Below are 14,419 nucleotides of genomic sequence, written 5' to 3'. Positions count from 1 at the left end.
AAAAATGTGTTATTCGGTGTTAGTTCTTTTGCAGAAAATCTATATTCATGTTCTACAAAGCAGAACTCTAAAATAAATATTTTATTTCGAGCTCATTGTATAGCCCCCAACAAGTGGCCACGTTTAATTGCGTTTGTCACGATAAAGGTTGCCTTAATTTTTTTCCAGCTGAAACATTGTTGACAATAGGGGTGGGCTGAATTTGCGTAATCGCATACGTAAATCTCCGCGAAACTGTAAAAAATCTCTGCGTACACATAGAAATTCCGCGAACACACGGAATTGCTTGTTCACAATGCTTTTTTACTGTTCGCAATCACTGTTTGCGTGCTCGGGGGGGAAATATCGCGCAAACATGCATTTGAGAACGCAAACAAGCAAAAAATCTTGCGAAGCCGCGGAACGCCGAATTTCGGGCAATTTCGTGTTTTCCGCGGAACGCGAAATTACCCAAATTGCGCAAACGGAACGGAATTTGCCGCCCAGGCCTAGTTGACAATTACGTTTTAAATCTTCCAGGCAAAACAGATTGAATACAATGTTTAAACTATTGGGAAAATAAAGAAGAATTATAAATATGCTATGTGCTAGTAAGGGATGCCTAGTGGTCTATGTATATTCATATACACGTCAAAAACACATGTACATTGTTACACGTTTAAACACGATTATTAGCTTCTGGTTGATGGGGCAATGGTGTTCAATCCTCATTTCCCCTTACTCAGTGTTGAGAACAGTGTTAAAAAACAACCTGCAGAATAATATTGCACATTGCAAACTTATTATGTACATGTCTCAACTGGAAAGCACTTTACAATTTAAGCCACCAGGTCTTAAAATGTGATGCAACATGTTTGAGAATCTTCTAAATGAAGTCCTCTCTTGATATTCGTGCTACAGGCAGAAGAGCTTCAGAAACTTCTGCAACACAAGAACTTCCATGGTGGCCTGAGTTTGCAAGAACAGTTGAATAATCCAACTGAGGGCGGATCACAACAGTTTGCCCCAGAATGCGCTGGTCTCTATTTACGTTTTGCACTATAATTTGAACTTATTTTTGTTTGTATTTTTAGCTGCAATAATACTACATATGAATTAATCGAAAACATTTTATCCTCCATTTTGAATTAGCCTCATTATTCTTTTTGCATTTGACAGCAACATTTTCATTACAATGTATAGAATAGGCAACAACATTATCGTTCGAAAGAAATAGATTGACCTTTGAACCGATTGAGTCAGAGACCAGAGTATTCTAAAAGTTAATAGTTGAGTAACTAGTATGGTAAATGCCTGTATGAAGCAATCGTCAAAAGCCGAATGGAGGCCCGTGGCCAGTGTGGTGGTGTATTTTGTGTGCAGCACTTTTAAATGACTTTTGATCCATTTGAACTAGAAACATTTTTCGATTGTAATGGTGTTGAACGCTGTTGATTTAAACAAATGTAAAGCAGAGGGACCATATATTGCACAAGTGACTTGCATATGATTTCTTATGGTAACATTCTGCAAGTTATGGTGCATTATGGCAAGTGAACCAAATCACTGTCATGTGGAAAATGCAGTAGGTGTGGATCTGTATAAATACAGTGGCTGAAGTTTAGCCCACCATACAGGTACAGGAAAGCGTAGCACTATGCAACATAGCCTTCATGTCCCTTGTTAGACATGGCCATCTCATCGCTGCTTGGGTAAGAGGTGCTTTAGTAAGTACAATAGTGGGGGACACAGTGCCAGGGGTGACCAGGGCAATGTGTGCTCTTAAAGGCTCAGTCGCGGAGAGCTTCCTCAAAGATACTGTTAGGATTAATGTTCGGCAAGATGGTGGGACAATCAGGAAGGTTGTGTACCCCCCCAATGAATGATCTCTCCTTGAAGGGGGTTAGAATCTGTACTTCATATGCTCCTTCTAAACCCTGTAGAGTGGATGGCCCATCGCTTCTATGGGGGCTCTCGGTCACAGTGGTCTTGAGAGACACTAGCAGCGCCGACTCTACCAATGCCCAAACACTCCTCCTCTTGGTAAGATCACACAGCACCTCCAAGCAGTCAGGCTAGGGGGATGGGAGAGCCATCCCCTCAAGTTAAGACCACCTAAATAGGCAGGATAGCCAACTTATCTAGCAAAGACAAAGCCTAGCCAGGACCATGAAAACCTCCTAAGCAAGGTTTTACAGACCACTTGCAAGGAAGTGTCTTTCCTCATTCTCGTATTGTAATCATAATTGGAAACAGAATGCCGGGCACTGAATGACATCAGAGCAAGGTCCTGGCAAGGCTCCCCAGATGCAGACCTTTGTGCTACAAGCACATCCGGACTGAACCCAATTCAGAACAAGGAATGGTCCGCAGAAGCACGGCATGCATGCTGCAGAACGTTTGGGAATCAGATTTTAATATTCTAGGTATTAGCCAATGAATGAAAAGTGCACTTTGTAGCACTTTAAGGTGCCAGATACCAAGTGCAAGTTGTATGTTGATGGGCATTCACTTAAACCTTACTACCTCCAAGCACCACATAATAAAATATAGCAACGTTTGACCAAAACTTTGTCAGAAAAAAAAGCTGGCAGGGATTGGGGCAAATGGCAGTACGGTGAAGAGGATAGGGACGTTCTCTTCAAGTGCTGGTCTATCATCCAAGTGCTGGTTTCTTCGGGATCAGACCTCAGACAGGGAAACGCACAAAGACCATTGTTTTCTCCCTTGGAAAGGAAAAATAAAATAAGCAAACATCTCTGTGACTCGTATCATGTTAGTGATAACGGTTAGAAGTGCTTAAAAAGTTCCACAATTGTCTCACTCAGGTGGGGTCAAGCAATCCCTAAACTCAGCAGCCACGTTCTGTAATCCCATATATGTGAGACAAGAACCAGCTGCCGAGACGGCTTGTGGATTTTAAATGGGACTGCCCACAGGTATCGTCCAGAGGCACAGAACCCAAAATTGTACCACTAAATGTGTATTACTTACGTGTACCCTGAAATCCACTTTCCTTATTTCTATGCCACCTGGCGGGTAGCTACTATGCAGCCAGAAAGACTGCTTCGTGCACGGGGGACCCTGGCCAATAGAAGCCTAGATGTTCTTGGGGTTATGCCCATAATTGGTGGCAGCCATGGCGTCAGAGAATGTTTGGTAAAAGAAAAAAAACTGCAAGATAGGTGGACTAAAAGAAAGAAAATACAAATAATTTTTGATGAAGAAAACATTTAGTGGTCCAGCAATACATCTTATTTCATGCTTAAACTCCACTCAAATCTTGATTAGTTTCGATGCTGAACTAATTTTGTCCTTGGACTAAAAATTCCTTTGGGTCTAAACAGAATTTGATTTTAAGAATTGTTTTACCAACACAATTCGATGGATGGAAAATAACGATCTAAAATGCAACACTGATAAAACAGAAATTCTTCTGGTCGGATGCTTAATCTGTTCTCCTCCACACTGCGGTGCCCAGATTTTGTGCCCCCCTCCTCCACCTCCAGTTGAAGTGGCTAAGAACCTAGGAATTAAATTTGACAATGCTTTGTCCTTTCAACCGCAAGTACTGACAGTAGCGGGCACAAGCTTCTCTGATTAATTTGTTACAAAAATATTTGATTTTCTTCCTCTAATTGCAAAGAAAAGAATGTATTTTGCATGCATTACCTTAAGCTTGAAGACTGCAATGGCCTTTGAGTAGGCAGTTCTAAGCAACTGCTTCACAGGCCCAAGGTGGTTCAGAGTTCAATCGCCAGACTCGTGCTTACCCTTCACATGCATAGTTCTCCATCCAGAGCACTCAGAATTGCAATGTCTGCCTATTCATAAGAGGGTTCTTTTTAAAACTCAGGTGTTGGGTTTTACGTCCTTTCATGCCACGGGCACCAAATATCTATCCATGCCATTACAGGACACAGAGGACTCTCAGATTTTCTAATGCCAACTTGTTAAAACCTCCCATATTCAGGATTAAATCTATAGGAGGAAACCAGTTGTGGTTCTAGGATCTAAAGCTTGGAACCAATTTCATGGTTCTCTTCGGTTCATCACGAATAAAGTTAGCTTCAAGAAGAACCTGAAGACTTGGTTCTTCCTGGCCCCAGATGCATTATGCCATCATTTAATATAACTGTTGGATAAGGTCTTTGCTATTTTTCTTCTCCTTTCCTGTGCTGCCTCGCTTCTCTCCTTTCAGATTCTCTCTGCAATGGTTCAATTGAAGAATGGTTTTTGAGCTAGCACCAGGATGCTCTGTTTGAGTGATTGTGTGCATTACATGTACTGTTTTCCTTCATTCATCAAAGATTTATTAAAAAGCTAAACAGTCCTCGTTTCTCTAAAAAACATTTCTGGTCGTGTTTTGCCAAATGCAACCTCATGGCGTTATAAAGCATTCCCCAGGTGTTTAGTAAAAAACATTTCTACTAAATAAAGCAGGACACTTGGATCCGGGTTTACAAAAAGGGTTCCTTTTGCTCTGCTCCGACACAAATCTGCACACATACAAAATATAAGGAGGGGGCACACTGTGCTTTTCTTGTTCTCATTTGCCACAGAACTCTGCTTTCCTAGGGATTTGTATCAGCTGCAGATTCCATTCCCCTGTGGCTGCCCAGACTTGTGTAGGGGACTGAATAAGTCTACAAGAGGCCAAAGTGTCTGTCATTCAGTGTTTCATGACTGTTCTTCATGCAACATTTGTGCAGAGGGAAACAGTACTACCTATCCAGCCCAACCTAGAGGACAAAATGTATTTTAATGCACTGCCTCTACCAGACAATACAGAAGTGCTCTGAGGCCTAGCACAGAGGTACAACACACTATGCAAATGCAGCAATACCAGCACTGGCTCTTTTAGTCCTATACATGAGACCAGGGCTTTAAGTGGGCCGGGTCCTGCACCGCCAGTTCTAAAATAGAAGGTGCTGAGACGGGTCCCCATTGGGCTCTCCGTTTTTGCCCTGACCTCATAGTGAAAAAAAAATCTTAACTCTGCAGCAGTACCACCCTTCACTGCCTTTGATGCAACTTCAAAGAGACTCGCTATAGTTATTTCTTAGTCTCATCCTTTCAGAGCTGAAGGATTTTCATATTATATACACCGAAGTCATTGTTGTTGCTTATGCAACTAACACCCATTGACCAAGCCAATAGCCTTGGCTTGTTGTAGGTGTAACGGCACTGGTTGTATTATATATGTGGATGCAATGGCAGAAGCATCAAAATATCAGTCAGACGGCACAGGTTTTTAGCTTATGTGTTTTTAAGCCACGCCATGTCACATTGGCCACGCCCTACTAAGAGATCCTCCAGTTTTTTCATACCACTTAAAGCCCTGCATGTGACTATTGCTCCCTTCGAAAAAACTGGTGAAGGGGCGGGAACCTGACATAAGCAGCTGCCATTACCCTACCACATGGATCCTGTGAGCATATGCATCACAGAGCAGGGGGACGCATGAGCGTTCTTCTGTATGCCATTGCAGGAGTTGTGCAGGGCCCTGACCCAACCCACAGATCCCAACTGGGAATTGAGAACTGCAGAAGCAGGCAATACGGGTGCACATTTCTGAGAACATTTTGACCCCGTTTTCTGTTCCAGCCCCTGGTGAACTTGCAGTCACAGGGTCTCATACCTCATCGAGGGACTGATTAAAGGCCTCGGACATGCGCACTTGAGCAGCTGACTTTGGCCTCGTACACTGCACACATCTGGCATAAACTACTCTGGGGCAGAATGGATGAGTGAATACAAGAACATACTCAGATAATTATTCAGGGGCACTTCATGGACTCTTCAGTGGTATGAAGCACTTTGTATTCATTTGTACCGTAAAATCCACAATTTAAAAGCAGTGCTTACTCATTAGACCACCATGTTTTTCTTACTGTTAATATGTAGTGTGCACAGTTACTTGTACTGTCATTATATTCAAACAAGCTAATAAAATAGCTTAGTGGATCAAGCACCTTCTGAACAAAGAAAAATCCCACCTAACCTGCCAGTCCCATTTGAATCACGGCAGGTCCGACTCAGTAATATTTGTTCCAGGGTCTATGACAGGAGTATCTTGAAGTCTCCATGTTAGTTTCAAGAATGTTATTTGTTAGCCAAAATGGAACTTAATTTTACTGTCCTATTAAACCATTTTGTTCATCAGAAATGAAATGAAATTGTACGCTCAGTTCTGATGAAGCCTATCAATGCAGGCTGAAACGGGTTGATAACCACCTAAAAGCTTCATCAGAGAAACGGTTTACACATTAATACACAGGACACACAACAAGACAGAAAAGAAGGCAATGGCTAAATAACTTTTGTATTCTCCACTAAGCAGAACACCCAAACCTTATGGATATGAGCACAGTAGCTCTGTTGAGCATCAAATACGACTGTTCTAGTCCTCTCCCTCAATCACAGCAACGATGATCCCAGTGTTTACACTTCTATTTATCGATTACCAATAGATTCTTCATAAAATGCACATATAATATGTCCAGACACTTCAGATGACTAATGCTCACATTTGTAGATACGAAGCTAGTTAAAAATTCGTCTCCCGACAGACAAAATACTCTAATGAGACTGTCTTCCTTGTGATAAGGATACAAAAGAAGAGTGAAATATTGAAATTGATGCAAAATGACACTTCGGGGAAAAAGAATGAACTGCGCAACCTTCCCATACAGAAAATGTGTATATCAATCCCCTCTGAAACCATTAAGTTCTGAAGCTAATTCTAGAGATAAAACGCCACTCAGCCAAACGTCGTAGATAAACCGAAGGGGGAAACAAGTCAAAGGAAAGGAAATATAACCCAAATGAAGCTAAAGTCTGCCACCTAGAGGAAAGGGTTGCCAGTACAACTCTTGATTCAGAAATTGGATGGAATGACCTCTAGCCCCTTTCTCTGTAGCTCATTTACAACTGATAGGATGTGTGTTTAAATCGGCTCTAGGCCCGTGGGTAACTCCGGGTCTTATTAATGCGCATGTGTGAATCGCTGTCTGAAGATAAGACAATATTATATATTCCTGAAATGTAATTCTAGCTGCTAAGCTGAACCGGCGGCCTACACGCACAAACGGCTCTTTTCCATTTGGCTGAGGGCGACACCCATTAACTCCCGGCCACAAGGGGGCGGACCCGTCACCTGTTATCAAAGACACCAGCAAAGCCCAGGGAAATGGCGGGGGAGGCGCATCTTTTATTCAACGGCCGTGCCTGAGCACTGACGCATCTCCAAAACTCGCCCCAGGTGGGCGACAAGCGCGCAACGGACAAGAGCCCCCTAGCATGCTTCTTCCCCATTTCATTGCTCCCGGAAGTGGGGGTCGGGTCCCCCTCGCCCACAGAACGGGAAACATGCATGCACGAGGCCAGAGGACGCGCGCGGCGAATAAAAGCCATTTCTCACCGCGCTCCGCGAGCGCCTCCCGTGTTACCGGATAATGGATTATGTAAATGCAGTCGCAGGATTACTGCACCCTGATAAAAACTGATTTAAGCACATTGAGCCCCCACAGGCTTTGGTAACACGGTGCAGGCAATCGCGCAATCTGATTGGCGAAACGTCTCCAGGCAATTTATTATGCACAAAACCAGGCAATTGCGCTGTTTGATGGTTTTGGGAGATTTCCAGGCAGGTGCGCTATTATCAGTTTGGTGCGTGCGCAGGCTGCACTGAGCACAGCGCTTAAATCCGTCTGAACCTGGGCGGTTTCATGATGGGCCAATTAACATGAGAGGGCCACTTGTAAACATACCTGTACAGATGTTATTGGAAAGTTCTATGTATGGCTGTAGGCAGATCCGATCTAGAACAGAAAATAGGCCCAGGCACCAAAATAGAAGTGTCCCTCATTGGTGAATCAGGTAGCTAAAAAAAGGGGCCCATATTTGCAAGTTGGGGCTGTTTTGAACTTGTTAAGACATGCAGTATATAAGTGCTTTGCAAGGTATGGCAGACTGCGTGGATTTGAGCTTACTGCAGGCAATATTTGTTCCAGTATCAGGATATCAACTGAAAACATCGTCCAGCAGACTGCAAAACAGGGCCACAAACTGCCCAAAAAAAAACCACCCACATACTGACCTGTCTGACTAGCTTATCGGGCCCTGCCTGATTACCCTGTAGTCCAGTCCTACACTGGCTGTAGGCAGGCTGGTGCTCTTACAGTCAAGCAGGGACTAGAAGGTCTGGCCACAGCCAGAAAACTCCACGGGCTGGCACTTTGTTCGGTGGCCGCAGAGGCGTTCGCTCCACCGGTTGAAGACACCAAAACCTGGAGGTTCTTGTAACCTCTGCTTGGATATTTTTCAATTTGTTTGTTGACGTGTACAGCATTGAACAAGTCATTGTTGATATCAGAGGGCTTTATAAATCATAGAAGACAGAAACAATGCTATCCATCTCTTTATAAACTATCACACAAAAGTAGAACCATATATTTGTCTTGTGATGGTTAGCAGTGGGTGTGGTAAGCTTTCTTTAAAACTATGGCTTGGGGGTACACGTACTGACCCATCTCTCTTTTGCGACAACACCTTCTCAAGTCCTAAGATAATTATATAGCTGTGTTTAGAACCTCTATGCTTGTAGGACGGCCATTTTTAGAACCCTTGATGGACTAAGAATGGTTTCATCCATTTTTTTTAACAAAGTGTGCAAAGAGATTCCCTGGTTTCTGGAGAGATGCTGTTCCATATCTTGGATCTACAGTGGGTTTTAGGTCTTGCCTACAGACAGTGGGCACCAAAAACGCACAGTTGCAATGGAGTGAGCCCATTGTTCTTGTGTTTGACTCTCCCTTGGAGCATAGCTTCTTTATCATTCTTTTCAATAGAGGACTTGTACTTCAGCACTCACTGGGATTACATGAGTTTTGTTGCTCTCTCCCCCTTGTGCAGCTTTTTCCTCAAACAGCTGCCCCCATGTGATCCTTGTGGCTTCTCTCCCCACCCAAGCTCATCCATTGCTTCATTATGTTTTTCATTTCCAAACCCTGCTGCTTCAAACTTGTCAATTGCTTCCCCATTTTCTTTGCTTCCCCCTGTGGCATTGATTTCTTTCCCCTTCGGTCCTTTGTTGTTCACTGCCGCCTCCTTTTGGAGGGCCTGGCAGCTCCCATTTGCTGCCAGGCAACTCTGGTTGTCCAAAGCACTTTTGTGCACCTTGAACAGTAAATAAAAAAACAAAAACAAAATGGAAGCCACGACATGCAGTATGCTTATGAGGGAGGACCACTATAGCATAATTTCCCTTTTTTGGGGACCAATGCTGTCCATACAACATCTGCAATACGCATTTCACTTTGTCGATGGTGCACAGCTTATGCAAAAAGATTTGGCAAAGCTAATAGGTTGACAAGGCAAGATATTTTGGCTTTGTCAATTTTTTTGTTCACCTGATTGTGGAGCTGCTAAAGTTAAGCACTTTTTTGTTTCTGGAATTTCTAGCTCCCCCTGTGTCCTTTTAGTATCTGTGGCAGGTAGGCCTGGGAGAAATGATGCATGGCTTTGAATGTGATGCATGTAGTTCTAAGAATGTAGCAACTTCCCAGAGCTAGGTATTGGAATTGAGCTCTTTCTGCAGTATCTACCCACATTCTAGCCTTCTGTATCTGAACCCATTTTTGTTGGCATTAGGATTCTGTGCACTTTATCTCTGCCAATCCGAGATTAAGTGTGTATGCTCGTTCCTTTAAAAATGGTAAAATTGGAATTCACCTGATTCGCACATTTACTTATAAGTCCCTAGTATATGCTACTACCTGTACCAAGGGCCTATGAGTAAATGCTTCTTATGTCTGCAGCACTCCTTATGGCATTAACCCACGTAGTTTCCTATAGCAAGTGTCAGGCCTACCGTTGCAGCCTGCAGTTCAGTTTTATACTGCCATTCTGACTTGGCAAAATAAACCCTTTGCCAAGCATAAACCTTGCTTTTTAATACATATAAGTCACCTCGAAGGTAAACCCTAAAGGCCCATAGGCAGGGTACTTAAAAAGTGAGATGTGTATATTTAATCTTTTACTTGTCTCGGCAGTGAGAAACCTCCAAAATCGCTTTTCACTGTGGCAAGGCTGGCCCACCTGACTAAAGTTTCTAGGGCCTTTCCTTAAATGGCCAGTTGCTCTTGGGCTAGTGATGGCTCCTGCATAGGGACATGTGTACTGGGGCTAGACAGTAGACACAGGGGGGTAGTTGTAGAGGACAGTAGGTCTTTCTGACAGGATGGCTGGGGTGAAGCTGTACCCTGACATGATTACACTTCAAAAGGAACTTGCCCCAGCACATGCAAAGGAGCCTGACACAGCCTTTTGCCCCACTGGCCACGCTAGAGTCAGATACATGGAAGAGGGAAGAACTGGCCAGAACTAGTCTGGGAGTAGACAAGGGATTCCCCATTCACAGGCTGGATGGCACTCAGCATAATAGTGGCAATTCCAGAACCTGGAATCAGAACACACCTGGACCTGAGAAGATTCAGTAAAGGGACTGCCCCACTGTCTGAAGAAGGAAGACTGGGCCTGCTTGCCGTGATCCCAGAAACCAGAAATGAATCCAAGGCTCAGTTGGCTAACACCCTGTTTGAGCTACAGGGACATAAGCTCCTAGATGCCTTTCCAGCTGACCAGTACAACTGGACATCACCTGGCCCCACTTGCTGGCCTCTGATGGAGTCCTAATCCCCAAGTGTTGTCAGTCTTCAAAGTCCAGCACCCTCTGGATTCAGTGTACTTCTCTTCCGGCTTAACTGAAGGTTTCACTGAATCTGGCGGAGAGCCTTATGAAGCCACACAGCTCGGAGTTGAAGATTTCTCTAGAACTGATGCAAATCAATGCAGAACACTGCAAAGCTGCGACATGCAGCTCCCACTAGAAGACTCACCGGTCCCACTACAGAAGTGATGCTGTGAAATGAAGGGCCACCTCCTTGGCTTCACTGAGTTGAGCACTGAGAGATGCAGAACCCTGCAGAACCCTGCAGAACCCCGCAGCTCCCGGCTGAAAGTTGAATCTAAACCAATGCCAAGCAACACAGAGCTCTGCAAAGCAACACCAGGGAGAACCCTCACCAAAGTCAGAGGGTAAAACCCCCCAGTGGGACATAATTGGCCTAGTATCCGGCCAGTGCTCCATCGTGGCCAGCCCAAACTTGGGCCTTTGCCTCGGTCCAGAGCGACCAGATATCCACAGTTGGTGCCTCTCTACTTTGGGGCTATTTTTACTTAAAACTTGAAAAACTCATATCGCTGGTTCAACTGATTGGATTTTTGTCATTTTGGTGTAATTTAATTTATTAAATATTGTCCCTAAATTGGTTTGGGATTGTTCTTGTTTGGGGGTGGGGTATGGCGCTATAGAACTCTCAATACTGCATCAACTATCCAGCCCTGCATAACTCCCAGCCCTGCCTAGTTCATGAGGCGTTACCGAAGAACCGTGTTCTTGTGTCACAGGGCAAGTTCCCTATGTCCCACCACCCTCCCTGTCGTACATGGCTGACTCTAAGCAGTGCTCACTCTGTCCCATGACCGAGGGTGGACACTTTAGGACTCTACATGTATAATAGGGCAGGCACATCTTCACACCATGTGTCAGTCTGGGTAGGAACTCCCTACCACCCCCCTGCTCTGCTGTCAGAGTATTCCAAAACACCTCTAGGTTACACTGGTAGGTGCCAAGCTGTAGAGCCTGCAGCGCCCAAATCCAGGCAATATTCAGGTTTTGGGATTCGAGGGGCAGGCAGAGGCTGCAAGGTATTAATGTGGGTGATTAGCAGAGCCGCAGACTTCTATGGAGACCCGTTTATAGCTGCAATTGAAATCCAGCTGCCCATTTTATTGAGTGTTAGCACACTGACATTATCGCTTTAAACAAATGCATGCAGAACATCAGATTTAGAGAGTGAAAAGGACCCATTAAAATTTACCATTAAGCCTCGCATCTCCTTTGTTTTACAAAGCAACTTCCAGCTATTTATAAGCGCAATTACCTCTTTATATGTGGCACGGATAAATGAGATAGGTTCAATTATTTTCAAATGCTCTGTTCGCATTTCTCGGTGATACTGTCCCTTTCATGTGATATTTATTATTTCCCGCACGCTGTCAGGATTCAAGTTTCTTACATGGAAAATGCACTTCTTCCTCCACATTACACTTTCTTTACCACATCACAAGTAAGTGCATTTGAGTGATGCGCCTTTGAGGATGTTAACCTGAGAAATTACATATATGAAGGAGAAGCACAACATGCTTGGGTTCCCAGAACAATCTTTGCAATCTTTAGTTTCAATCTTACTACATATGTGTTGGTTTTTACATGTTTGCTCATGAATGCCTCAAACATTCACAAAGTAGTAGACGCAATTGTGTGGTTTTTATAGGACCACATTCATTGTACACATTATTTACTTGCATTTGTAATGTGTTTAGTGAAGACAACTAACTTTCTCTTTTTCCTTTCTATTTTCTTTCTTTCTGCTTTCTTTCTCTTTTACTCTTTCTTGGTTCCAATCGATGACAGCTTGGGTGTCCATCATTAGAAGATTGATTCAGTACAAAATGAGTGGTGTGTCTAGGGCCGCAGTCATTCCTAGGTCTTGTCCGGAGGCGTCCGGCAGAGGGGTCCTGGCATTCTGCGGACTGGACACGGCTTGTGATGTCGATGGAATTACGCACATGTCCTGAGAGCGCCAATAATGTAGTGAACCTGGCTCCCATGGTCACAGATTTCCCTATGTGGCTCCTGCCGCTACACTGTAAAAGCGCTTGAACTGTATAGCATCACCATAACTTCACTACTAGCGAGAGAGCAAACAACTAACCAAGGCTTCCACAAAGAAGCCTAGATGCCTTCATGACGCTTTATAGGCTCCTGTACTGTTGCAGTACTGAAAACGCTTCTCAAACAACCAACCTAACAACTTCAACCCTGACAGGCAACTGCTCGTGCATATCGGCCTGCCACACAAGACATTTCACAGCTGGAGGTCACATTGCCAGCTGCACAAGTGCTACAAGGACAGATGTCAGTGTTAAAATCGATAAACTTTAGGTTTACATAAGCGGCGTTCATTTATGTTCACCACAGCCATATTGTTAAAAGTAAAATAACGATCGTGAACATTGCCTGCGCCATCTTGCTTAGTGGGAATTTCTATCTGCACGTAGGCTGCAGCCATTTGCCTGCTGGTCACCTTTGTTTCACCCTGCCCTTACTAGCATCTCTCTGACCAACCTAGTATGTGAGCTGGGGGCTATAAACTATTGCCACGACAAACATCAACACCACTTGCTGCCACAAACTCGTTTTTCCTCTCATCTCGGTTTACAGGCACCCATGGACACTCTTACACAAACAGGTTCCAAATACCAGACTCTTGCAAACATGGTTTATCGCACTGCACATATCAAGACTTGTTTTTGCCAACAATGGGACCTGTTTTTATCAACAGAACAGATTCTTAAATCTGGCCGGTCTCACATGCTTTCGACCCTGAAGCAAGGTCCAGCTGCAATATTAGATTGTCTGTTTTGACCTGGGTGGGAGGAGAATTAATGTTGGGCTTGTGTAACCATGTTGATGAAACAATGTTGGGCTTGTGTAACCATGTTGATAAAACAATGTTGGGCTTGTGTAACCATGTTGATAAAACAATGTTGGGCTTGTGTAACCATGTTGACGAAACAATGTTGGGCTTGTGTAACCATGATAATGAAACAAATGCATTGTGTCAAACCTGTAGAAAAGGGAAGAGCTAAAGGAGTTGCCAGCAGAAGACCTCCCTGAGACATCCCGGTGTCTGCAGTGGACGTGGTCTCCTCTTAAGAGTAATAAACCTTTTTCTTGCCTTCCAGTTCCCAGCGCCTGCCTCATTATTTTGATAGCGTATCCAAAGTGAATTAAATGTGACCCTGCGCCGGGCAGCATTGGGGGTCTTGGGAGACTCGCTGCTTTTCACACCAGCTTCCTATGCACTGTGATGGGCACATGGACATTGTCTTGCATCTTGAGTATGTGTCAGTGGGATTTGCACCAGGGGAACAGATCTTTGTCTGGAACCTAGTAAAAAAGCATGTCCAGGCCCTGTGGAAAAGGGTTTCAAGAGTACATCCTCCAACACATACAACACTGCCCATTGGTAGAGCACACAATACTGGCTAAACCTTCTATTTTTTTTTCTTTCAGAGTTTTATATAGTGCAAACTTGACCCGAAGGTATCAGAGCGCTTTACATGAGCACCAGTTGCGTTATACAAGGACACATTCATTAGGTCTCGCCTAGCGTTGAAGCGCATGCGCTGCTCGCTGGCGAGAGATATTGAGAGAGGGATTTCAGAAGGGGGCTTGAAGCCCCGCCCCTCATTTCCATTGGCTGGCGTCACTGTTTATGCTAAACGGTGGCCTGCCATTGGAAATAAA

The 14,419-nt window shown here is 44.1% G+C and overlaps 1 protein-coding gene across 4 annotated transcripts in view; it reads right to left on the bottom strand.

The window, feature by feature from the left end:
* The window catches only part of AGRN (agrin), a 727,720-nt gene that overhangs the window by 386,438 nt on the left and 326,863 nt on the right, over positions 1 to 14,419 (bottom strand). The gene's annotated exons all lie outside the window — the stretch shown is intronic.

The sequence above is a fragment of the Lissotriton helveticus genome, chromosome 5_1, assembly GCF_964261635.1.
Source record: "Lissotriton helveticus chromosome 5_1, aLisHel1.1, whole genome shotgun sequence".
Taxonomy (NCBI): Eukaryota; Metazoa; Chordata; class Amphibia; order Caudata; family Salamandridae; genus Lissotriton; species Lissotriton helveticus.
Note: the sequence above shows the minus strand (reverse complement) of the source record. Positions and strands in the feature narration are given on the sequence as shown.